The following is a 25,238-nucleotide window of genomic DNA, read 5'->3' on the forward strand; positions in this document are numbered from 1 at the left end:
GATATTTAGGCTAATTGGGACCTGATGAGTGTAAACACAAAGAATTATCTTTTTACATGATGTAGTTTCTGAGAAAAATGATTTCACATATCAGGACATTTGTTTTAAATTTGAGTGAACACAGTAACGTCACAACAAGTAATGATGTGCAAAACTTTATTTGTTGCCTGAACACATCATCATTTTCTTCCGAGTGCAAAAACAAAATTCAAAGCAACAACTTGTGCCCCTTTACGCAAGTCACATGAAGTGCTGCTAACAGTTGATATAAAAGATATAAAGATATAAGACATAAAGATATATATATATATATATATATATATATATATATATATATATATATATATATATAAAACAAGTAAACCTTCAAAAATATTTTTCATTGCTACTGTTGAACTGTTCATTTCAATTTGTGAACATGGCGTGAAACGTGAAACTTGCACACCAAAAGTGCTCCAACATTTTTTCATGCCTATGAGAAAATATTTTAATATGAGGAAAAAAAGAGAAAATATTTTAATCGAAAAGGTTCATACCTATGGATGAAAGGCAGTGTAACAGTTGTGATCTGCCTGTAAGCAGAGGAACACCTTGCACTCCACTTTTCCCTGAGCATCCTTTTGCTCTGCATTGTGATGTGTTCTTTGAGTGTACCACTTGTGGCAGACGTGCATTAGCCTTAGCCCTTGGACTGAAACTTCTGTGTCATCTTCCTGCTCTGAAAAGTCAGAGTTGTCATTGTCTCTCTGAGCCAAGAAGATCATGGCCACTTCCATGCAGAATTGAAGGAACTGCATGATGTTCTTCTTTGGTGTGCCATTCAGAGTGAGGTCTTTACGGTACAGTTGCCAGCTGTTGGCTAAAGCCAGATCGGTAAAGTGCATCAGCATCCGCAGTGTCCATTTTTTGTACGGACACTCATTCGATAGTAGCTCATCATTCTACCACAAGGTCAACTCCGCCCATCTTGGAGTTGTATTCATGGATAGCACGTGGTCGAGAGATGGTCACGTACCGTTTCAGTTTCTTGTCCCATCTCTGGCACGTGTCTTCTGGCTCTTGAGTATGTACAATAGACATCATCAACACGGGTTTATTGTCAAACCACTTGGTGACACAAATGTTTCCATCCAGATTGGTAACTTGTGCTGAGGTCCTCTTCCATTTTTTTTCATGGCCTTGTCACTTGGCAACTGGATTCCTCATAACTGTACCAGTTATATACACCTGCTTCTTCATCATGTGTTCCACTGCCTGGATTGATGGGAAGAATCCATCACAGTACCCATTTGTATTAGGATGAAGAGTCTGAGACAGACGATCGATCACCAAGCTTCCCAAACCCAGATTCCCTGATTCTTCAACTTGATCCGTCTGCACTTTGATAAAGCTCAAAGTCCAGTACTATACCATCTGATGTTGCACAAACAAAGTTTTTGATGCCAACTGGGTTTGGTTTCATCGGCAGATATTGGCAAGTTCCTGTGAATGGAATCATCTGTTCATCAATGGTAATGCACTGCGGCCGAGCCTGAGATTTGCAGCCTTTCAGAATGCGGTTGAGGAAAGGCCTCACCTTCCAGAACTTGTCACACTCTTTCAGATCTTCTGGAACATCCTCATCAATGAGCACTTTGAGTGATCTTCTCAGTCGGAAGAATCTGTCATGTGTGAACTTTTCAGTGATGGCAGGGAATCTCAAGGATTTAGACATCTTGATTGCAGGATATGGTACACAAGACATCAAAATACGGCACGGCATGCGGCACCCGGAAGCGCTGACACTGCAACTGGCTAAAGAACATCTCCTGGTGAGTCATTGTTTATCGTGCTGCCCTAGGTTTCCGTGGATCTCAGAAGTGTATTCTCTACAGGCATCTTGTCTGTAAGTCTTGTTCCTTCCTATCCTACACTCTAGCTACTTTTAGTTGCTAACACAACGCCGTTTCTACACTCCACTGGAGCCCTTGCGTGTAAGTCCCTGTGTTTGCTAACCACACTCTACTACTCCTACTACTACTACCATGGCCCCACTCACCTCTACTTCCGGCCAGCCTCAACATCACCGACTCTGCTCTGTCCTGTCTCCAGTCGTACCTCACCAATCGTCAACAGTTCGTGCAGATCAATAGATGACATCAATAGCTCCTTCTTCATAGCCCCTTTACCTCAAGGTGTTCCCCAAGGTTCGGTGCTTGGTCCTCTTCTCTTCATCCTCTACATCCTTCCATTTGGCAATATCATTCGTCGTCATGGCCTCAATTTCCACAGCTACACGATGATATTCAGCTTAACATCTCCACCACCTCCATCAACTCCAACATCTACTCCACCCTCACCGACTGCTTAACTGGCATCAAAACCTGGATGGAACACAATTTCCTCAAACTTAACAGTGACAAAACAGCTATTATCATCATTGGTCCCAAAAACATCACAACATCCACACTTAACTTCTGTCTCCAACTCGACAGCGCCACCCTCATTCCATCCCCGCTCATCCGCAACCTTGGTATCCTCCTGGACCCCACCCTTTCTTTTGAACTCTTCGTCAAACAGTTAACCTGGACAGCATTTTTCCATCTTAAGAACATAGCCCGACTCTGTCCATCACTTTCATTCTCTGCTGCTGAATCCCTAATCCATGCATTCATCGCAACCAGAATGGACGACTGCAACAGTGTTCTTTACGGTACAACATCCAAAACCCTCAACAAACTACAATATATTCACAACTCCGCTGCCCGCCTCCTCACCTCCACCCGCTCCCGTCAACACATTACCCCTGTCCTTAAAAACCTCCACTGGCTTCCCGTCCCCCAACGTATCCATTTCAAAGTCCTCCTCATCACCTACAAAGCCCTCCATGATGACCCCTCCATATCTCACAGACCTCCTCCATCCCCTTCGCTCCTCAGACTCCAACCTCTAAACATGTATATGAGCAAGAATCAGCCATGACATTTGTTTGAATTTTTTACCTGGTCGACTTTTGGATTGGGAGGAGCCATCTGAATGTTTTGGGTGGGTTGTCAGCCATCTTGAATTTTACATGCTTTGTTACACTCTTCTTCCACCACTAGGTGGCAGTTTAACATCCTCATAAGTGGTCGCCAGGTCCTTGTAGTCCAAAATGTAACATTGTCATCTTGACAACCAAAAATGTGATGTTCACACATGTGGACTAGATTTAAAAACCTTATGGGGTTCTGGGAAAGGGTACATATACTTACCTAACTTGCTCAGTAAGGGGTTCCTTGGGGTACAGAAACAATACTTATTGTTGGGGATGTTCCGAGCCATTGGCCACCCATCAATATCAGCAGATTTCCTTAAAACGCAGGGTAGCCAACATCCATGCTGAGCCGACAGCAGACGCACTTTGTCCCGTATTGTCATGATGATCAAAACTAGCCTGTAAAACCTAATGGATTCAGTGTGACAGCTTGATACATTCGAAGCCAATCAACTCCAGTGTATTTGATCATTCCCTCATCAAACGTATTGCCGTTGTTGATCTGTCACTGCTGGCAGCCATCTAGCTAGCGAGCTAGCTAGCTACAGTTATCCGCCAAGCTTCTCATCTTTGGATCAAATGTGACTTTTAACCACAGTGACATTTTGTTTTTAAAACAATAGTTAGTTCAGAGCTCGTTTTTGTCCCAACCGGAAAGCTACAAGTGGATGTCGCGTTAATGGGGTACATGCTAACTTCTTTAAGCGTCTCTGACCAATTTTACTGTCTTGTTATTATACTCATTATGGCTAGATACCATACCAGCTGATTGAATATCTGTTGAATTCAAACTTTATACCTTTAAAGTACCTTTAAAGGCGATGGCCATAATGTTGGAGTGAAGGTGTGCTTAGTCAATAAAGTTGTGTACAATTTAAATGTTGCCAGTCACAAATAAAACACAAATCGCTGATAGCTCTAAGAGTGATGAAGGTTAGAGACTCCTGCAACCTGGACACTCAATTTACTATAATTAATGATAGTTTAATGAGAGATTAATGATAATATATTATCACTTGTGGATAATTGGTATCGGAATTTTTGCAGCATAAAACCTTGATCGGAGCATCTTATTACTTATTATACTTTTAGGTATCCAGGGCCTTGTTATTATGGAATACCAGTTCCACTTCCACCTGCGAGGACTGTTTGGGGTTCTACCCAAGCTCACCATGCAAACAGACTCAATGATAGATACAAGCGGGAGATTGGCGGGGAATACCCCATGAGATAGAAATCTGTTCTTCCTGTACTTCCAGCAGACGTTGTAGGACAGGGGTGCTCATTAAGTCGATCGCGATCTACCGGTCGATCGCGGAGGTGGTACTGGTCGATCGCTGGTCGATCGCGGCGTGACATTAAAAAAATATCATCCTAGCATCAATGCCGTCACTTGATTGATATACAGGGCAGCCATTCAGATGACAACTGAATGTTGCCCTTCGGGTGACCAATCAAATCAAACAACGTCTCTAAGTGCAGCAGAACTTACGATGTCAGCCTATCATCCATCCCCGTTACTTGATTGACATACAGGACAACCAGTCAGATGACAACTGAATTTTGACCTTTAGGTCACCGCTCATGCGTAAACAACGATGCAAAGGGTACATATACTTACCTAACTTGCTCAGTAAGGGGTTTCTTGGGGTACAGAAACAATACTTATTGTTGGGGATGTTCCGATCCATTGGCCACCCATCAATATCAGCAGATTTCCATAATACGTGCTTAAAACGTTCCTTAAAAAGTTCCTTAAAAAGTTCCTTAAAAAGTGCTAAGCTAGTCGGCGAATTGCGTCAGATTTTAAGCCCTCGCTAAAGTTTATGGTCACTAAAATGAGTGAAGGAGCTGGACCAAGTAAAAAGGCAAAAACATATCACTTCCATACGGAATGGGAGGTGGACTTTTTTTTCACAATGTCTTTTTCGAAGTGCGTTTGCCTGGCTAACCTGGCTATCAGCAGCTACTGTCTGGACTATGCATCCCTGGCTGATTCAATTCAGTGCAAGTCATCAAAGTAAACTCAGGTAATTACAAAAAATGTTAATAGTTAATTATGTGTGTTTTGCAATATTGGCTCATTTGGTTATGTAAGGTACATCAACATACATTGTACGTACAAATAATCCTCAATACATTTGAAAATAAATAGATGTTTTGCATTTTTGTAGTGGGTAGATCATTTTGACTCGGTCATTTTAAAAGTAGCTCCCATGCTGAAAAAGTGTGAGCACCCCTGTTGTAGGATGTGGAAAATGTTGATTTGCTTGGGAACATACCCGTACCTGTTGGACACTGGAAAAGGAACACACACTTACTTTACGTTTGGGGTACATGAATTACCCGAATTGAGTACTGTACCCTTCGGAATCCAGTGGCTCGTAAATGGTACTGCTAGTGAAAAGGTAGAGGTACTTTGTATTCTGGGGTACATTGTTGAAGGTTTGTTTGTAGGTTTGTACTTTGTACCACTTCTGGATTATATCCCTACACTCGTACAGTTGACCTTTCCGGGGACCGATGATTCATTATTTGGGTGATTCCTTCAAAGGTCCTATTTCTGTACTTGAGTTTGGGAACATATTTCAACCTGGGTTGGTCCTGAAAAAGTTTTTTTTTTGTCCCTATTTCTCGCAGGTAATTTTACTTTTTAGTCTCCAGTACCTTTCAGCGTGGTACACTTAAAGGTACCACTCGAACCGAGTTACTTTGAAGGTTTATAGGTTGGACCAGTTCTGGATTTTATCCCTACACTTAAAGTCTACCTTTATGGGGACCAGTTTGGAAACATACCTGTACCTGTTTGGATCCTGAAAAAAATCCTGACTTATTTCTTTCTTTCACAGATCATTTTAGCTTTTAACAGCCAGTGGCTTTAGGGGTGCTATCCTAGGTGTAATGGGAGCATAAGTATTACTTTTTGGTCCCTTGTCTTGTCCCTTGACATGATGGGAACACACTGTACGTTACCTGTATGTTTTTGACTGTGGAATTGGCATCTGGGTTGTACTTCGATGGTGGCACCCTTAAAGACACGGTGTGGGCCAGTAAACAGGTGGGAGGTAAAGTAATGACAATGCTCAGGGCCTATGAATGATAGGGGCTGAAGAAAATAGTAAAATGGTTGGGCCTGTGGTTTTTTTCACCGATCCCAAATCCCTGGTTGCTCCCCCGAGGTAAAGTACAACTTCTGTGTTGTGAACTTTTATATAACTACCTGTACCTTTTTAGATCTTAGGAAAAAAAGACATTGGAGTCTGATAATTATCCCAATTGGGGACTCCATTGGGGACCCCTATTTCTTTCTGTGTTCACTTTGAATGTAGGGGTGGTACCCTAAAGGTATGGCTTTCATACCTTAAGCACTTACCTATGCTTATTACCTTAGAGCCCAAAAAGAGCCCACTGATTGTACGGTGTTTTGTGTGGAAATGGATCCTTCCTGACAGTATTGTGGTTAACAATTACTGTGGAGGGTCAGCACCCACTCTGGGGGATGAAGTGAACAGAAAACTTCTCCTGTCCGTGGAGTGTTTTGGTCGGGCTGCAGTCTACCGAGACGCCTCCTGGCGCTCCAGCTGGCTGCTCAGTGACTGTGCAGAAGCCACAGTCACAAGTCTCCTGTTAGTCGCACGACATACCCTGGGAATCTTCCTGATCTTTCAGACCCCCACATCCCTCCACGGTGAGCCCACTCAGGCTTTCTAATTCATGTCCTCTGATAGCAGTGGAGGTGGAAGAAGCGGGGATAACAGACTGACGCTGAGGCGGGCAGACAGCGAAAGGCAGATGGACTGTGAGTGAAAGCGTGACTGTGACATTCCTGCTGGGTGGTAGGGGGGTACATGGCAGGGTGGGTGGGTTATCAGTGGCGGACAGAGACACACACGTCCATCCATGCACACATAAACTTGACTTTTACCTTTATCGGCTCATCTCTGATTGTTTAGTCCCATCCCTGAGGTCACACTCTAACACTTGGGTGCAGTTGGTGCCAGGTAAATGGTGGGTGTCATCGTGGCGGAGATCATGAGCGGAAGTGTCTGTCTGCCGCCCCACCGCCGTACGTTCCTCTCTTCTGCAATAACAACACACACCCTACACCCCCCCCCCCCGCTGGGACACAAACATTAAAGCGCTTTCTCATAATGAGGGAAAGTACAGAGGAGAAACCCAAACTGTGCAAACACACGTGCACAAGCGGGGACGAGGGGGGGTGGGGGGTGGGCGCACACATGCACGTCGGAACCCGTCCCTTTGTTACGTAAAGGTTATGTAAAAGGGCATGAATATTAAACAGCATGATAGTGCTTGGCTGTCATCAAAAAGTCTACGGTCGCATTAGCATTTGGGACCAACCTCTGACACCCCACCTTTAGGGTTCACACAACACAAATGTGAGGGTGAGCTCCTTTCACCTTATTAGACTCAGCATGTGTGTGGGTATGTGTGTTTGTGTCAACATGTCCTGGCATTTAAAGAAGGAACCGGACAGAGTAGAGCGAGAGAGAGAGACTCCCGCGTTTATTCAATTAGAGCCGCTAATGCATCTCATGTCAGCCAGGAGTGTGTTATTGACGAGCCCGTCCTCCCAGCATCCTGCAGTCTGCTATGTGGTGCATTCAAGCACAGTGGATATTGGACAGTAGCCGCACGGAAATATGGAGCAATTAAACGGAATGATGGCAATAGTAGCATCTCCAGAGAACAAGTCATAACGTGGATTGTAGCCTAACATTAATGGATCACTGTAGTGATTATAGCAGGCGTGTGACACTGATGTTGGGGCTGTTATTATTGTTGTCATGATGGTAGTTGCCATGCTTTTCTATCTGCTTAGGTGTAAAAAAAACTACATTGCTTTTACATTTTCCGTCAATAAAAAAATATGGAATATTAACTTAAAAAAAATATTAATAATAATGTAGTTAGAATGTTGTATTCTCATATTAAACGATGCCAAAAGTTCAGAAAATTAGGTTTGCACATTTGGAAGTTTGGGCTGGCTCAAAACGCTCTGTTTCAGTGGGCGTTGCAAACCTGGGGTTTTGTGATGTCACACACAAGCAGGCTTCCTAATATGGGCGTGTCTGAAAGCGAGAAATGCTTGCTGCCCTCCCCCGAGCTCTGCTTCTGTGTTGACAGTGTTAGCAATAGCTCCCAGGAAGTGTTTCTTTGGGTGTAAGGGAATGGTACTTTTGTTTACAATTCCTAAAGACACCACCATCAGGCACAAGTGGTTGGACTTCCCTGATTTTGATTCCCTACCAGCAAAAGATAAATATTTAAATCTGTCAACAGCATTTCACACTGGACTATTTTGTGAACATGGGCCACTATGCAGCTGGACTAGCCGACAAACTTGGTGAAGCCTGATGCCTTTCCAACATTAATTGGTCGTGTGGAAGAGTCAGAAGAGCAAGTAGTCAGTAACAATTTATCGTGTTTAAGTCACTGTGTTTAAGTCATGGAACAGGGTACGGGGGTTGCTAATAGCCATTTCCCACAACAATCAGTGGCGCTTCCCGGGTTTTTTAAAAACCGATAGTCCCGCAAAAAACTTGTAATGACCACATCACACAGTACCCATGCTGGGGAAAACCGAAAATGCTAAAGCTAATTACCATTGAGAGACGTCTTGAAGTAACCTCTTTTCTTGGGAAACCGTCCAGTTTCTACTTCTGGATCGGTTTCGGGATCCAACACATATGGCTGTATGTTAAAAGAGGACATTTTAAAAAGATTAATCTCTATTTATTGTCAACTCCTATACTATTTACCAACTCATATAAAATTCGGTTCGGCAGCTATCTGGAAGTCCTCCTGAGCACTTGGGAGTGTGACTACCCACAGCGGAGTGGGCGTGCCTGGAGGTGGGCCGTGGTGGAATATATTAAAACAGATTGTTAAAACAGTATAGCTGAAGTAGGTACAGAATCTAAAAAGCTTTCTGTGCTGGTTATTGTGTGTAGCTGCTCTGTAGGAGTCCACAACTCAATACAGAAAGCTCAGGGCAGAAAAATGAGCATAATGGGTCCCCTTTAACTTTTAAAACGTGAAACGTGAAAATGAGTAAACGGTTCAGAGGTAATGCTGCTTCTCGTATCACCATGTTAGCTTGTATGTAAAAGTAGGCTGTTGTTGTTAACAAACTGATCATACCTGTACTGGATTCAGGATCAGTTTTAATTCTAATAGTTAATAATACATGTTATCATTGGTGATTATCTTCATTAATAGTGTCTTTTGAAAAACTTGCAATAGTACTGTTTACCATGCAATTAACATGTGTCTTGGTCAACATGTACACAGCTGTAAATAGTGTATAAAACACAGAGATATGTATTACCTTGATTTTGCACTTTCTCTGCTCTTGTGTACTTTTGTACTCTGCTTTTGTAAACCTGGAATCTCCCCTTGTGGGACTAATAAAGGCACAACTTATAGCTTATCTTATTATTATGTTCATTCATTCATTCATTTTCTACTGCCTATCCTCGCGGTTGTGGGGGTGCTGGAGCCTATCCCAGCTGTCTTTGGGCGAGAGGCGGGGTACACCCTGGACTGGTGGCCAGCCAATCACAGGGCACATATAGACAAACAACCATTCACACTCACATTCATACCTATGGACAATTTGGAGTGGCCAATTAACCTAGCATGTTTTTGGAATGTGGGAGGAAACCGGAGTACCCGGAGAAAACCCACGCATGCACGGGGAGAACATGCAAACTCCACACAGAGATGGCCGAGGGTGGGATTGAACCCTGATAGCTGTGAGATCTGCCCGCTAACCACTTCACCACCGTGCAGCCCTTTTTATTATGTATGTATTTTTATTTATTTTCCTTATTTTGGTCAAGCTGCTGTGCCTGTCTAAAAACCTGCTGGCAGTTATGACTGCGTTGTGTCATCCATGCGTGTGAAATCCACCAGTCTGCAGCATCATGTAAAAGCCTTTTTATTTCCAAATCCGTGGTATGCTTCACTTGCCGTGTGTGTTCTCTTTACATACATATCATTGAATTTCCAAGACACACTGTAACAAGGATCTTCTTAATTCAGGCTGCCGGCACGCTGAAGCTTTCAATAAAACATGAAGCTGGTGTTGTGAAAAGGTCTGAAGATCATTGTTACACTTATTACAATGTTGAAGTCGAGAGACTCATCTCTCCTGCTGGGAGAACATAAACAGACAATTTATAAACAGTAAGTGCTATAGTGGGCACTTGCGTTTGGCTCTTTCAGCGCTCCCACAGCTCTCCATTTTATTTTCCCCTTTCTTAGACTGACAAAGGTATAGTAGGGTATATGCTGTACATTTGCTTCTTTTTATCTGCATTTAAAAATAATAAAAAGCATTTAAAAATAAAAAAAATATATCATTACATATTTGAATGCAGTGTATTTCATATGCATTTGAAAATTACATTAACTATGTTTTGAAAATGTATTTTTTCATTATGTTAGTTATTTTATAGTATTAACCTTCTGAAATACATTTTCCACATGTACAATCCAGGTTTTGAGAATGAAATATAAATGTTCAGAATGTCTGGTGCCCTAGTTTTTAATGATAGAAATTTGTATATAATCCAGAATGTGATGAAGAGTAATAAGATGAGTAGTCCCTCTTTGTCATGAATGTGAACCTAGTCCCTGAAACACAGTTTCCACTGCATTTCAGCCCTGCCACAAAGGGACCAGCTGACTTGTTAGTGATTTTCTGGTGAGAGTGTTTCCAAAGACTGGAGAAGATTCTCCCAATTGATTGAGAATAACAGCTTTCCTCTGTTAACCATGGTTACCTGCGAGCAAAGTCGTCATTGCTGAGCACAAAAAGGGCTTCACAGGCAAGAATATTGCTGCTGGTAAGATGAAACCTAAACCAATTTATGTGATCATTAAGAACTTCAAGGATAGGTCAATTGATGTGAAGAAGGCATCATGGTGCCCAAGGAAGTCTAGCAAGCATCTGGACTGTCTCCTGAAAGTTGATTCAACTGCAGGATCGGGGTACCACCAGTGCAGTCCTTGCTCAGGAACGGTAGCAGGCGGACGTGAGTGCATCTGCATGCACAGTGAGGACAAGTAAAGACTTTCATAAGATGGCTTAGCGTCAACAACGGCACATAGAAGCCACTTCCCTCTAGGAAAAACATCAGGGACAAGACTGTTATTCCACAATTTTTGTTTTCTCTGATGACCCCCTTTCTAATTGTTTCGAGCTTGTCCAGAGAAGAAAAGGTAAGCACTACCTTCAGTCCTGTGTCACACCAACAACACAGCATCCTGAAATCCTGTCAATTGCATACACAAAGGGGTCCAAAAGGGCGATGTACGTAAAAATGTACATTTTACCCAAACCTGACACCAGCACAACATATGAAAGACATATTTTGGACGTATGGACGACACAGGAAGTTTGTCTTGTTATCTGAAAAAAAACGTAAGCACCCTCAGAGTTTGTTTGATATGATATAGAACCTCTGCGGCAGGTCTCCAGCTTGAGACGTAGTCTCTCCAAAGTGTCCTGGGTCTTCCTCAAGGTCTCCTACCGGTCGGACATGCCTTGAACACCTACCTCCCCAGGGATCCGTCCAGGAGTCATCCTGACCGGGTGCCAGAGCCAACTCATCTGGCTCCTCTCAGTGAGGAGGAGAGCCCAGCCACCCAGTGGACAAAACTCATTTTGGCCGCTTGTACCGATCTTGTCCATTCGGCCACTACGTGACCAATCCCAGTTTTAGAGAGTGTCTTTGGCCACCAACATTGTTGTGTGACGTCCAGCACAAGTCGGGAGCGCTTTGCTTTGCACTGAATGTTGAAAGTTTTCCGAATTCCCAGCTGTCCTGAATGCAGCATCATGCTGACAGTTGAGTGAAGCGTAAATACGGAGGGAACGGTTCCGAATGGTGCCACCAACAAATGCAAGGTAATGTTCTCTATGACATGGCTACTTTGAACGTATACTAATGCAATACTCTGCACTCAAGTCATCCTTTCGAGGAGATAATGGCTCTGCATGCAGATGAGGACATCTCAGCGACAGATAATGTCGGAGGTCAACTGGTTCATGAAGTGGTGCCAAAAGAAGAGGGCGGGCGGAGAGATAAATGAAAACGTGGTCGAGGTTGAAAATGCCACATCAACACGTTCCATTGTCCAGAGAGACAGCGGCGTCATTTCCATGCATAAAAGACACCCACCGGGACCCAAATAGCACCAGGGACTTTTTGCATGAAAAGTGTCGCTAAGTGGATTATTACAGGCTCTTAAAAGCAAATATTGAAGCAAACAGGTGCATCCACTTGAGCTTTTTTGGATTCTCAGTGGCAGACTTCAAAAAGACGTTGAAAGGTATTGATTGAAAAGAAGGACTAAGGCGATTGTACGCTCCAAAGGAGGAAAGAAAACAGCAAGGACTTGTTTTTTTTCTCTCCCACCTCAGTTAATCCGATGTGGAGCAAATACATTGGTTAAGCCATTGTCAGAGCTGGAAGTGTATTTATTAGTGTGTATTATTATTGTACTATATTACTAATATAAGTGTATTTATTTGAGAGTTTGTTCTCTGCTTATTATGCCATATCGGCAGTGGGGGTCATTTTCATCCTGCAGTGTGTTTTTTTTTATCGGTGTATTATTTATTACATTTATTAATTATTATTACTCATGATAAAAAAAATTAACCAGTTAAAAAATTGCAAGAATTTACCTTTTGATCTTAAGGAGGTTCTAAGCAGAGTTTCAAGTCAGTCAAGTCAGGTCGTCTGTCATGATCTCATAATGGCAAAGGCAAAAAAAGCTTTCTCTCTTTAAACCTGGTCATATTACGGAGCTGCATAAGCACGGCCCCTTGCAGTGCGCCACCATGCTGGTCATTTGAAACTTCCTCAAAGATTTCTTATGGAACAAGAAAGTTGCAGGATCCCATCGGCTCTCCGTCCTGGGCCCAAATGAAGCCCAAATTATAACCATCAGACGGCATCTGCAAAAGAAGGCTTTTAAGAAGAAAAAATGTCTCCTAAGGCCTCGTCTCCTTCAATGACATAAAATTGCCCCTTTGGAATTTGCTTGAGAGCATTGACGAGAACATTGATGATCCTTGTGGCTTCCGATGTTACCGGCATGACAAGGTCATCCCATTTGCAGGGACCGCCATCATGATCCTTCGGTTGAACAATGGAGCTTCAGGTTGTGCAGGGGCGTCAAACGGCAGGAGATCACCCTATCCCACTGGGGGTTTTCAGAATGTCACATACTGAGAATAATGGACACATCCATAAACAGCCCTGCACAGTATTCACAGTGCAAGTATTCACAGCGCTTCACTTTTTCTACATTTTGTCATGTTACAGCCTCATTCCAAACTGAATTAAATTAATCTCTTACCTCAAAATTCTACACAAAATACTCCATTATGACAATGTGAAAAAAGGTTTTTTTTGACATGTTTTGAATTTATTAAAAATAGAAAACAAAAAAATCACATTTACATAAGTATTCACAGCCTTTGCCATGAAGCTCAAAATTGAGCTCAGGTGCATCTTTTTTCCACTGATCATCCTTGAGATCTTTCTACAGCTTAATTGGAGTCCACCTGCAGTAAATTCAGTTGATTGGACATGATTTGGAAATATAATAACTGTCTATATAAGGTCCCACAGTTGACTGTGCATGTCAGAGCACAAACACCAAGCATGAAGTCAAAAGAACTGTCTGTAGACCTGCGAGACAGGATTGTCTTGAGGCACAAATCTGGGGAAGGATACAGAAACATTTCTGCTGCTTTGAAGGTCCCAATGAGCACAGTGGCCTCCATTATTCGTAAATGGAAGACGTTTGGAACCACCAGGACTCTTCCTAGAGCTGGCCGGCCTTCTAAACTGAGCGATCGGGGAAGAAGGGCCTTAGTCAGGGAGGTGACCAAGGCCCCGATGGTCACTCTGTCAGAGCTCCAGCGTTCCTCTGTGGAGAGAGGAGAGCCTTCCAGAAGGACAACCATCTCTGCAGCAATCCACCAATCAGGCCTGTATGGTAGAGTGGCCAGACGAAAGCCACTCCTTAGTAAAAGGAACATGGCAGCCCGTCTGGAATTTGCCAAAAAGCACCTGAATGACTCTCAGACCATGAGAAACAAAATTCTCTGGTCTGATGAGACAAAGATTGAACTCTTTGGTGTGAATGCCAGGCGCCATGTTTGGAGGAAACCAGGCACTGCTCATCACCAGGCCAATACCATCCCTACAGTGAAGCATGGTGGTGGCAGCATCATGCTGTGGGGATGTTTTTCAGCAGCAGGAACTGGCAGACTAGTCAGGATAGAAGGAAAAATGAATGCAGCAATATATAGAGATATCCTGGATGAAAACCTGCTCCAGAGCGCTCTTGATCTCAGTAGACTGGTCATGTACCTTGACCATATAGACAGTAGACATTAGCACACAGCCAAGATCTCAAAAGATTGGCTTCAGAACCACTCCGTGAATGTCCTGGAGTGGCCCAGCCAGAGTCCAGACTTGAATCCGATCGAACATCTCTGGAGAGATCTGAAAATGGCTGTGCACAGACGTCTCCCATCCAACCTGATGGAGCTTGAGACTTATTGCAAAGAAGAATGGGCAAAACTGCCTAAAGATAGGTGTGCTAAACTTGTGGGATCATATTCAAAAAGACTTGAGGCTGTAATTGCTGCCAAAGGTGGATCAACAAAGTATTAAGCAAAGGCTGTGAATACTTATGTAAATGTGATTTTTTTGTTTTTTATTTTTAATAAATTCAAAACATGTCAAAAACCTTTTTTCACATTGTCATAATGGAGTATTTTGTGTAGAATTTTGAGGTAAGAGATTAATTTAATTCAGTTTGGAATGAGGCTGTAACATGACAAAATGTAGAAAAAGTGAAGCGCTGTGAATACTTTCCGGATGCACTGTTTCTGATTCCTCTTTGAAAAATATTTCAAATGTATATGTAACGCATCCTTTAGTTTTTCTGTTTGGACACCCCCCATAATAAGAACTTCCACTGCACACTATCTGTACTGTCTCTTTGTAGCTTTATATATAACAACACTAAGTGGTGGAACACACATTGTTTTTTTCCATCATCGTTTAATTAAAGTTAATATCCAATTGTGATTCTATTACAGTACGCGGTTATTAATTTAGGATGTGGACAGGAGCGGGTAATTGGGCGGCTGTGCTTGGATGGTTGGATGGGTCGGTCCTAGTCCTGGAAAGTGGAGCTCAGAGAAACTCATTAAAAAAAAAAGCAAGCTCAATGCTGCATTATGCAGCCTTTTCTGCGGGAAAGTGTTTCATTACGTGGGGTAGAAATCGCATTGACAAGCAGTTAGCTTGCGTGGTTTGCACAACATCAGGACCTAATAAGATCCAGTCTCGATTAAAAAATAGGTATTTCTAAAGTTGAAAACTTCAACAATTGTGTAGAAGAAGCCGCTGGCACCAGAGCCGGAATTTGGACCCCTGATTTACACAACCTCTTCAGTAGCGCCTTCTAGAGAGTGAGAAATACGACAATGTACCATTGTCTGATTAACATATCTGCTACACAAATTTCAAATCTGTACTATTACTACTGGTTGGCATTGTTGACAGGCTGCCGTGTGGGCATATATGTTATATTTTGGTCAACTGTATGTTGAATTCACCAATTACACGGTACTTGATTACCTGACTCACTCACTCACTTTTACTGAATCATTTGGAGGACTACTTTTTACTTTTACTTGAGTCATACTTGAGTCGTAAGAGTAGTCATATTTGAGTAGTTTTTGGTTAGTCTACCCATTTGAACTTCCGGTTTCTGTACAGTACTTCCTGCGGTGTTTATTGTCTCAATTGTCAATGTAACATTGCTGACACCTAGTGACCTGTGTAACATACTACATATCATCACAATGTCTTGAAATTTGTCTTCTGAATGCCTTATGTTTCTATTTTAGTTCTATTCAAAGGGACCAGTAAATGTTGTATTCTCATGTTAAACGACGCCAAAGTGTCAGATAATAATATTTGTACATTTGGAAGTGAGCCCTGAAAGAAGTTTGGGATGGGTCTGAACGCTAGTTTTTACAGACTTTTTTCTAACAACGAGTTCTGCTGACGTCAATGTGATCTGGACTTTCGGGTGAGCCACCCTGGACTATTTTTTTGGTACATGGAATGTAGCGTAATCCCTCATTTTGTTTATCACGGTTGATGTCAGCTGTCTTCGGGTGAAAGGCAGGGTACACCCTGGACTGGTGGCCAGCCAATCACAGGGCACATATAGACAAACAACCATTCACACTCACATTCATACCTATGGACAATTTGGAGTGGCCAATTAACCTAGCATGTTTTTGGAATGTGGGAGGAAACCGGAGTACCCGGAGAAAACCCACGCATGCACGGGGAGAACATGCAAACTCCACACAGAGATGGCAGAATTGGTGGAATTGAACTCCGGTCTCCAAGCTGTGTGGCCTGTGCGCTAACCACTCGGCCGCTGTGCAGCCAGCAAAATATCAGTTCTTAACAAAAAGGGAGAAAAAATTAGGAGTGGCATTTTAATAACCAATTCACCGGTCCATTATTTATTTAGTTTTGATTAATCGATCAATCGGATTTAAAAAATCTTAATCTTTACTCAAAAATGAAAGATGTGAACTGTCAGTGTAAATAATATTGAATGAATATGTTGTTAAAGTATTGTTGAATAATAACAAATGTCAAATAAATGTAACAATAAAATAAGTAAATAATGCGAGTACATCATCACCTCTTTTTGCCTCTTGCACAAAAAAACCATAAAAGACGTATAAATATGTCTTTGGGATCAGTCGTTCGGGTTCGGTAATGAGTTCATGAGCTTTCGATAGTGTTGTCCCTTGAGAAGATGAAAATAGCGGCTGAAATTTTGCCATCTCCAGCAGAAGAAAGTAGTTGGTTCTCAAACACGGCCACTTGCCTAATAAAGGTCTAATTGACTAAATTCACTTAATTATTGAGCACCATAGTATATGTTCTGCTAATTTTCTTTAACTGCCCCCAGCAGTAAAGATAAAAACAATAAAGGAGTATTAGTATAATGTCAACCATTACAGTAAATTGTGATGGTCGTGTTTCAGCACCCCTGCGAGTTTTCCCAAAGTTTTCTTTTTTGGAAAAGTCTGCAGGCTTTGCCCTGGTTTTTATTTTTGCTCTTTCAGTCTGTCACACTGCAGGAACGTCTTGTTATGCCTCCGTGCCGCTCTCTACGTAGCCTGCATAGAAAACAAGTCTCGTGCACCTCAGTCAAGTTCACGTCACAGCCGGTGGGAGACCACGGCTGATGCCGCCCGCTAAATCGCGTCAAATAATATCCAACAGGAAGGTCGCTGCTCACTGATCTGCATTTTTCAAGCCTCTCATGCATTCGCAATCACAAGACAGATGACCCTGCTACTTTAGCAAAAGGTTAGCAGGGCTGCTGATAGCCAATTGTTGAATTAACATCATAAAGTGCAGCCCCCAAAAAAGCAGACTGTGCTGCTCTGTTTCTCATTCACAGCCAGAAGGGCTGCTTTTTTCCTTTTTTTTTTTTTCAAAATGCGGCATTAGCGCTTCGAGCTGTGCACGTAGAGCGAGTCTGTGCCTTCTGTTATTCAAATAATGGTCTGGCTTTAAGACAACCCGCGCTGGTAATGGAATCTCCAGCTCAGTGCGGCAGAACCGAGCCGGCGTTATGACGGGTAATGGTAATGAAAAATAAATATCGCATGTTCATGGTCCACATGAGTTATGCAGTCTTCACGGCAGGGATGGCCAAAGTGAGGCCCACGGCTACTTTTTCTTGAGAAAACACATCAAATTGAACAATAGAATGTTCCAGAGAAAAGCATGGAAATGGACCAAATCACCATCGTCATCTGCATACCAAAATGGCTGACTATAGAGAGTGACCATATTTTGATTACCAGGACACTCGGCAGCAATTACGGCAATGAGGCAAGATTGGCTGGACTGCGCGGGCAAATTAATCTTCTTTTTTCTCCTGCCTGCGACGTTAACGGCCTAACGTAACTCCCCCTGAGTTCCCTTGTAAGTAGAGCTGCAACAATTAATCCATGGTTAATCCATTACCCAATTAATCGACAACTATTTTCATCATTGATTCATCGTTTCTTTATTTAAATATGTAAATATCCTCTCATTTCAGACTCATTTCCACCCTCATCCATGAAGCCTCTTTTCTCAGGCACTAACTGTAAGTGTTCATTTGGTCCACACAAACATGCCCAAGCAGAACCCAGGTCTTCCCGATCTCCTAACTGTGTGGCCAACATGCTAACCACTAGCCCACGGTGGGGCTATTTTTAATGATGATGATGATGTAGCCCTTTATTCTTGTCACTTATACAGAAGTACAAGCAAAATAGTGCAATCATCCATTCAAATATACGTATACAACATACTATGCAGTGAGACAAGGGGTGACAGGACGGGATGATTGGGCGATGATTGGGCGATGAAGGGGGGGAGAAGGGGGACAACACTAGGAGAGGGGAGGGGAAAAAACAACAACTCCAGACTAGACTCCAAAATGAAGGAGCCCAGTGTGGGACTGTAAAAAAAAAAAAAAAAAAACTTGGGTTTTTTTGATGATTTAAAAAAAATTTGCTTCCAGAACAAAAGAAGTGATTTTTTTAATATTAAAGAAAAAGTAAAATAAAGAAAAAGTAAGTCAGAAGTGCAGGTTGGTTATCGTTTCCAAGATACAGTATTGGGTCAAAATAGGAAATAGATGCAAAATAAGGGAAACATGTTAGTTGAGCAGAACAAGCAACCAGTTCTATCTGAAAGCCTGTCTGCACATTCCGATACATTCATTCCAATATGTCTACAGTTTTGGCATCAAATGTTTGCTTTTTAGAAATCTCTCTTGGAAGTGGACAAAATCAATGCGTGTAGAGTAATTTCATGAATGGTAGCTGAGATTGACTTTTGCATTAGAGTGTCTGGGAAACTCCGAGGCAGATAATTATAAGCAGCTGGTGGCAAACCTCCAGACGTCAGACAAAGCCTTTAGCTGCAACAGATACACTTTTTGTATTCCCATCTAGTTTTTTCCATTGAACTGTGGAGAAGTAAGTGATTAGCACAGGAAACGATTCCACCAGGACAGAGCAGCTATGGAGAAAAGATATGTGGAAGTGGAAAGTGGAATCCATCTATGCTTCTGACTACTGTTGGAAAACACAAATAAAGAGAGGCATACATAATTATAATATGAATACATAATTTTATAATGACAATAGTAGGAATCCAATTTGTCAATACAATGCTGAGTTTTGTTGGCGATACATTGAATCACATTGAATCAGGCGATGACCACCATCTTGTTTTCAGAGGAAAGAAAACACGGCGTCCATCTTCTTGATAGTATCATTACCGTTACACGAAGCATTGCTCCTCACCTCGCTGTACGACAATATATTGATTTCTTTCTTTTTTTAAGTAGCTTTGGCAAGACAACAATCAATGGAAGGCGCAACGCAACGCTTGACTAATCAGCGAAAGACCGTGAATGATGATATTGGGGGAAAAAACAGTATGACTGTAAAAACACTTATGGCGTCAATAGTCTCATTAAGAATGTAATAGTCATTAAATGAAATCTATGGTGCTGGCATCCCTCTGTTGTTAATGGTCATGTCAGCAGAGGAACGTGTGTGTGTTTGGAGAGGCCTTTGTGTCTGCCGCATGTGTGTGACCCAGCGGCGTCCCCACTGGTCCAGAGCGGGGATAACACCTCCTCAGAGGCGACACTCATTAATCATCCCCCATTCAAAACCCCACAGAACGCAAAGCTATCCGCCCATCCTTTCCTCCAACGCTCCGTAATGGGGTCATTGCACCCATTTAACAGACGGAGGAAAGATGGAGATGTGTGTATGTGTGTGTGTGTGTGTGCGCGCGTGAGAGAGATGAAATAATAAGCAACAAAGTAGGAAGGACAGTAGAGTAGGCAGAAATAATAAAGGGAGGCTGGTGAGGAAATGATTACAGAGGGGAGGGTGTTTGGAAGTGGTGCCATTAAGTAGATGTGGGAGTAATAGAGTCAGTCAAGAGGGAAAGGGTGCATTAGAAAAAGTTTCATGTCGCACAAGAGGAGCAAAATGTTTCATTGCAAATGAGGAATAATGAGGGATCTGGGAAAATGGAAAAAGACAGGCCAGCAGGCAACCTGCCAGGCACAGATCCCTCCTCCTGATGCATTATTCTCTTTGGAATCATGTTTTTATTTCCTACTTTCACACCGAGGTGCGTCACTCCCGCTTCCAGACAGTGGCATCACACGCACACACACCTCGACCCAGAACCACTTTGGAGAGTGCCGCCCCTGACAGATGTCCCCCATACAAACAGCAAAAAGGTCGAGGCCAAAAAGAAGTGTTGCTTCCAAAAAGTTGCATCCCGGTGGACCACTTTCACTTTTTTGTACTTAAAATCAGCAAAGAGGATCTTTGACCAGTGTTTTTAAGGACCGAGTACAAAAAGGAAGGCGCACTCCTGTCAGAGAGAGGATCTGTGACTTGCGTTTTTGCAGGAGGTCTTCAAGAACAGCAGCACTCTTGTCGTATAGACTATCTTTGACTTGGGTTTTTGCAGTAGAGCCATAAAAACTGCTCCTGTCATACAAAGGATCTTTGACTGCAGTTTTTGTAGTAGGTCCTTAAAGGCAGAGGATGCTCCTGTCACTTTCAGAGTCTTTGACTTGTGTTTTTGTGTAACATGCTTAAAAACAGCAGTGCTACCTGTCACATGTAGAGGATCTTTGGCTAGCGTTTTTGCTGGAGGTCTTTAAGAACAGCAGCACTCTTGTCGTATAGATTATCTTTGACTTGGGTTTTTGCAGTAGAGCCATAAAAACTGCTCCTGTCATGCAAAGGATCTTTGACAACAGAGTCTTAGTTTTTGTGGAAAATGCTTAAAAAGAGCAGAGCACTCCTGTCATATAGAGGATCTGTGTTTTTGCAATAGGTTCCTGAAAATAGCACGGTACTTCTGTTACATATAGAGCATCTTTGACAAGCGTTTTTGCGGAATATCCTGAAAAGCAACAGAGCACTCCTGTCATATAAAGGATCTTTGACTGCAGTTTTTGTAGTAGGTCCTTAAAGGCAGAGGATGCTCCTGTCACTTTCAGAGTCTTTGACTCGTGTTTTTGTGTAAAATGCTTAAAAACAGCAGTGCTACCAGTCACATATAGAGGATCTTTGGCTAGCGTTTTTGCAGTTGGTGTCTAAAATTACCACAGCACTTCTGTCACATATAGAGGATCTTTGGTTAGCGTTTTTGCAGTAGATCTTTGCTACTGTCATATCAAGGATCTTTGAGTGGAGTTTTTGCGGCGTATCATTGAAAGCATCCTTTGGTAGGGATTTTTGCAGTTGGTCCATCAAAACAGCATAGCGTTCCAGTCACATAGAGGATCTTTGATGAGAATTTTTGCAGCACAAACAAATGGGACTATGAGTTTTGTGTGAGGTGGGGGGGGGCAGCTTCACTCTGGCATTTAAGACCAACTCAGCAGCGCCTTGACTGCACTTCTATTTCGCTTGAAGTGCTTTAAGCCATGATTAATTAACTGTTTTCTTGATGGATTAATTAGTTGCACTGTAGCTGAATGACCATTGGTCTTGAGAAGTACAAACTTGGTCAGCAAATCTTGTGAGACTTGAGCTCAGTGAGGAGTCGTAGCTCCGCTGAAGTGTTTGGCTTTTTCTTTGTTTTGTTGTGTGATGTCACCAGAGTCACAGGCAAAGTGTGATGATAACCATAGAAGCTGGAATGGACGTTAATACCCCACAGGTGTCTTGAAAGGGTGAGTACTTTATTTAGGGTCATTCCTTGCGATACATAGAGTTGGGTTAAATGTGATTTTATTGTATAGTGGTCATGTAGTGGTGACAACTCAGCGCAAGGAGAGAGGTCTTGGGAATTTAGCATGGACTCTTAAAGCTGGGGAAGCTAATTTCTATAAGAATGGATGATTATAAGATTAGGACCTTGCAGGGTATTATGGCTTTGCAGGAATTAAGCACAATGCATTTCATGTTGGCCTTTCTTTTTTACGAGCCCCTTGTTGGGGGGAGAGAGAGAGGTTGGCGGTCTGATCCGGTCGTCGTGGCTCCCTGGTGAAACACCATCTCCACAATGAACCACAGCTTCCAAGCTACTGCCTTTTGTGCTCCCCCCAGTGCATCATTCAGATTGTTCCACCTTCATTTCACAGCACCGTGCTTTCCAGAAGGGAGGAGCTGGGGGGGAAATCTGCAAAATTGCAAACAAATAACCAGCAAGCCGAGAGAGCAATTTGGCTACTTTTGTTTTTTTCTTTTCCTAAAATTGTCTCCGTTTGGCAAGTCTAAAGGACGACAGGCGGATGACTCAATAACACCTCCATGTGATGTCAGCCTGGGCTTCAATATGCCTGCAAAAATATTCATCATCTTCAGCGTTGTTCCCATCAGTCCATACCAAATACACATTTATGTAAAAAGTGCTTTTATTTGCTTTTACAGTTGCGTGACGGGCCTGATCGAGTATCACATTCTGGATTTCCATCATTTGTCATGATGTCATAATCTCATGATCATATTTATCATTTGTATTTGATATTATATTATAGATTTATTTTATTCATATATCAATATTAGATTTCTTTTATTTTTGGATTTAATTTAAATTTGTTATATATTTTTACATGTATGTATGTATGTATTCATGTTATAATACATTTATATATCATATTTAAATATTTATTTATAATATATTTACAAAAATATATTTAGTTGAAAAGTATATAGTTATACAGTACACACACAATACCCAGCACGGAAAGCTTGTTAGATCTTCCAGAATCTGCACCTATTCAGCTGTATTTCTTTGGATTTTGTGCTTCCCGCAAAAATGCTTTCAGACACGCCCACTACGCTATGGTTGGTCACACTCCCAAGTGCTCAGGCGGATTTCGGGCTAGCAGCCGAAGCCAAATTTATAGGAGTTGATGAACGGAAGAGGAGCGATGTATCTTTTTAAAATGTCGGCTTTTAAACCATATGTGTTGGATCCGATCCGGAAATAGAGACTGGACAGTCTAGTTTCTCAAGAAAATAAGTTACTTTAAGCTGTCTCTGAATGGTAAGTAGCTTTAGCATTGCAGCTATTCTACAGCATCGGTAACGTGTAATGTGGAGAGACACTGATTGTGGTGGGAAATGGCTATTAGCAACCCTGCTCCCTGTATGCACACTCTATAATGCCACACAGACACCAGATTTTGTTCCATGACTTACCCAAAATAAAGACAGTTAGGACGCTGAGAAATTGTTACTTACTGCTTTTCTGACTCTTCCATGCGACCAAGTAACTTTGGAAAGACGTCAGTCCAGTGTGAAATTCCATTGATAGATTTAAATATTTTGCTGGTAGGGAATCAGGAACTCCAATCACTTGTGCCTGATGTTTTCCTCGTAGGAATTGTAAACAAATGTAGCTTTCCTTTACATCCGAAGAAACACTTCCTGGGAGTTCACACCGTAAACAGAGAAGCCGAGCTCAGAGGAGGGTGGGGGAAACTTAAGGGGAGGGCCGAGAGCGTTTCTGACCAACAGTGCACCCCATATTACGAAGCATGGCAATCTGTGATATCACAAACTGCCAGTATTAGAGCGCCCTCTACGCTCTCCTGCAGAGCGGGGGAAGTACTGCAAGAACAAGCACATCTCTAATTAGACTGGATAGGTGGGGTCCAGGTGTCCCCACCACTGGAAACTGACCCAATGATAAAAATACCAATAACATCAACTTTGATGTAAATGGTTTTTGGACGTAAGGTATGAACGGTTGGGGGCTAGTGGTTTACATCATTTGGCTCATATCAAAAGACTCAGTTGGGAAAATCAATAAAACCTAAAACACTGTAATAGTGTCCTCGTGTAATAGTGTATAGTGACACAATAGTGTAATAGTGACACCAGGGGTGTCCAAACCACATAGAGAAAAATGAAAGGATGCCACTTCAATATTTTGTCAAGCTATGCTCACAATTTAATAAGGCAAAACATTCAAGTGGAAATATTAATGAGGCTACGCAAGGTTCCACTGTATTTGACATCACATGATTTGCTTCAAGATCCTTCACATTATTACCCGAGACCAGATCCTGCGTCTTTTCCTGTTTGGGACAGAAAGGAGCAGCTCTTGACAAGCATTTGAGTCATTGGGCCAATTACCGATAACAAAGTTTGCGGCGGCGGCGGTGGAGAAATGGTAGCCCTGGCCCAGCATTCGTGAGTACATCATGCACATATGTATGAGAGAGAGAGCTCATGGAGCATGTTTGACATTTCAAATATACCTTGAAGGCATCACTGTGACATAATGTTCTATGACAAATAGCCGCAACATCCTCTCGGTTCAAATCTGGCCGGGGACCCTTCTATTTTTCTTTTTTTAATTTATTTCATAATTCTCTCTCCACCCACGTGCCTCTTGGCTGTGTACCATCAAAAGACAAAAACAATATTTTAAAAAGCTGTTTTATCTGTCGGGCTCTCCTCTGGATCTGGTCTGACAAAGCAAATAAAGGGGCCCGAGCAGAGGAGAGAAAAACCCCAAAAGTTAATGTTACAATCCATTTCAGGGTCGTCGTGTTCAACCTTGACGGCTGCCAAAAAGAAAGGACTTCTGAGAAGCCGTCACTAAATCAAGTGTGAAGTTGGCGCTGTGGCTGGCTAGTTTCAGATGTTTGATTCAATAAACGCGGCGGCGTAACAGCACAAAAGAGGCCGCTTCCCTCTCATAAATCACGCCGGCACGCAAACACACTCCCTCTGTGAGAAGATACGTCATGTTATCTGCGCAAACGGGGACCTTCTTGCCGCCTTCCCGCTCCACTCACCTCCCCTCGCTAGATAAACATGTTGTTCCCAACACCGCCTGGCCACACGGCGTCAGGCGAAGATTAAAGCCGACTTAAATGTAATCATAAATGAAGTGCAAAGTCGACAGTTGCGTGGCCCACTGCCTCTCAATACTAAACCCACCAGCTGGGGTGTTTAGGGGGTGATGGAAGCGGCGCTGCGGCAGCCACCAGGCATTCCGGTGCTGAGGTAGGCTCTAATCCTCCTCTCCCGGCTGGCTCCTGACAGGGGAGGGAGCCG

At 42.5% G+C, this 25,238-nt stretch overlaps 1 long non-coding RNA gene across 1 annotated transcript in view; it reads left to right on the top strand.

Annotated features, from left to right (window-relative positions):
• Positions 1-24,366, top strand: part of LOC144901665 (uncharacterized) — a 66,560-nt gene extending 42,194 nt beyond the window's left edge. The window contains exons 2-3 of the long non-coding RNA XR_013629708.1: positions 22,994-23,100; positions 24,236-24,366. This is a non-coding gene — a long non-coding RNA (uncharacterized LOC144901665). The remainder of the gene's footprint in view (positions 1-22,993; positions 23,101-24,235) is intronic.
• The last annotated feature ends 872 nt before the right edge of the window (positions 24,367-25,238 follow it).

This window comes from Doryrhamphus excisus, linkage group LG14, assembly GCF_037039965.1.
Source record: "Doryrhamphus excisus strain RoL-2023G ecotype Guam linkage group LG14, RoL_Dexc_Guam_v1.1, whole genome shotgun sequence".
NCBI classification, from domain to species: Eukaryota; Metazoa; Chordata; class Actinopteri; order Syngnathiformes; family Syngnathidae; genus Doryrhamphus; species Doryrhamphus excisus.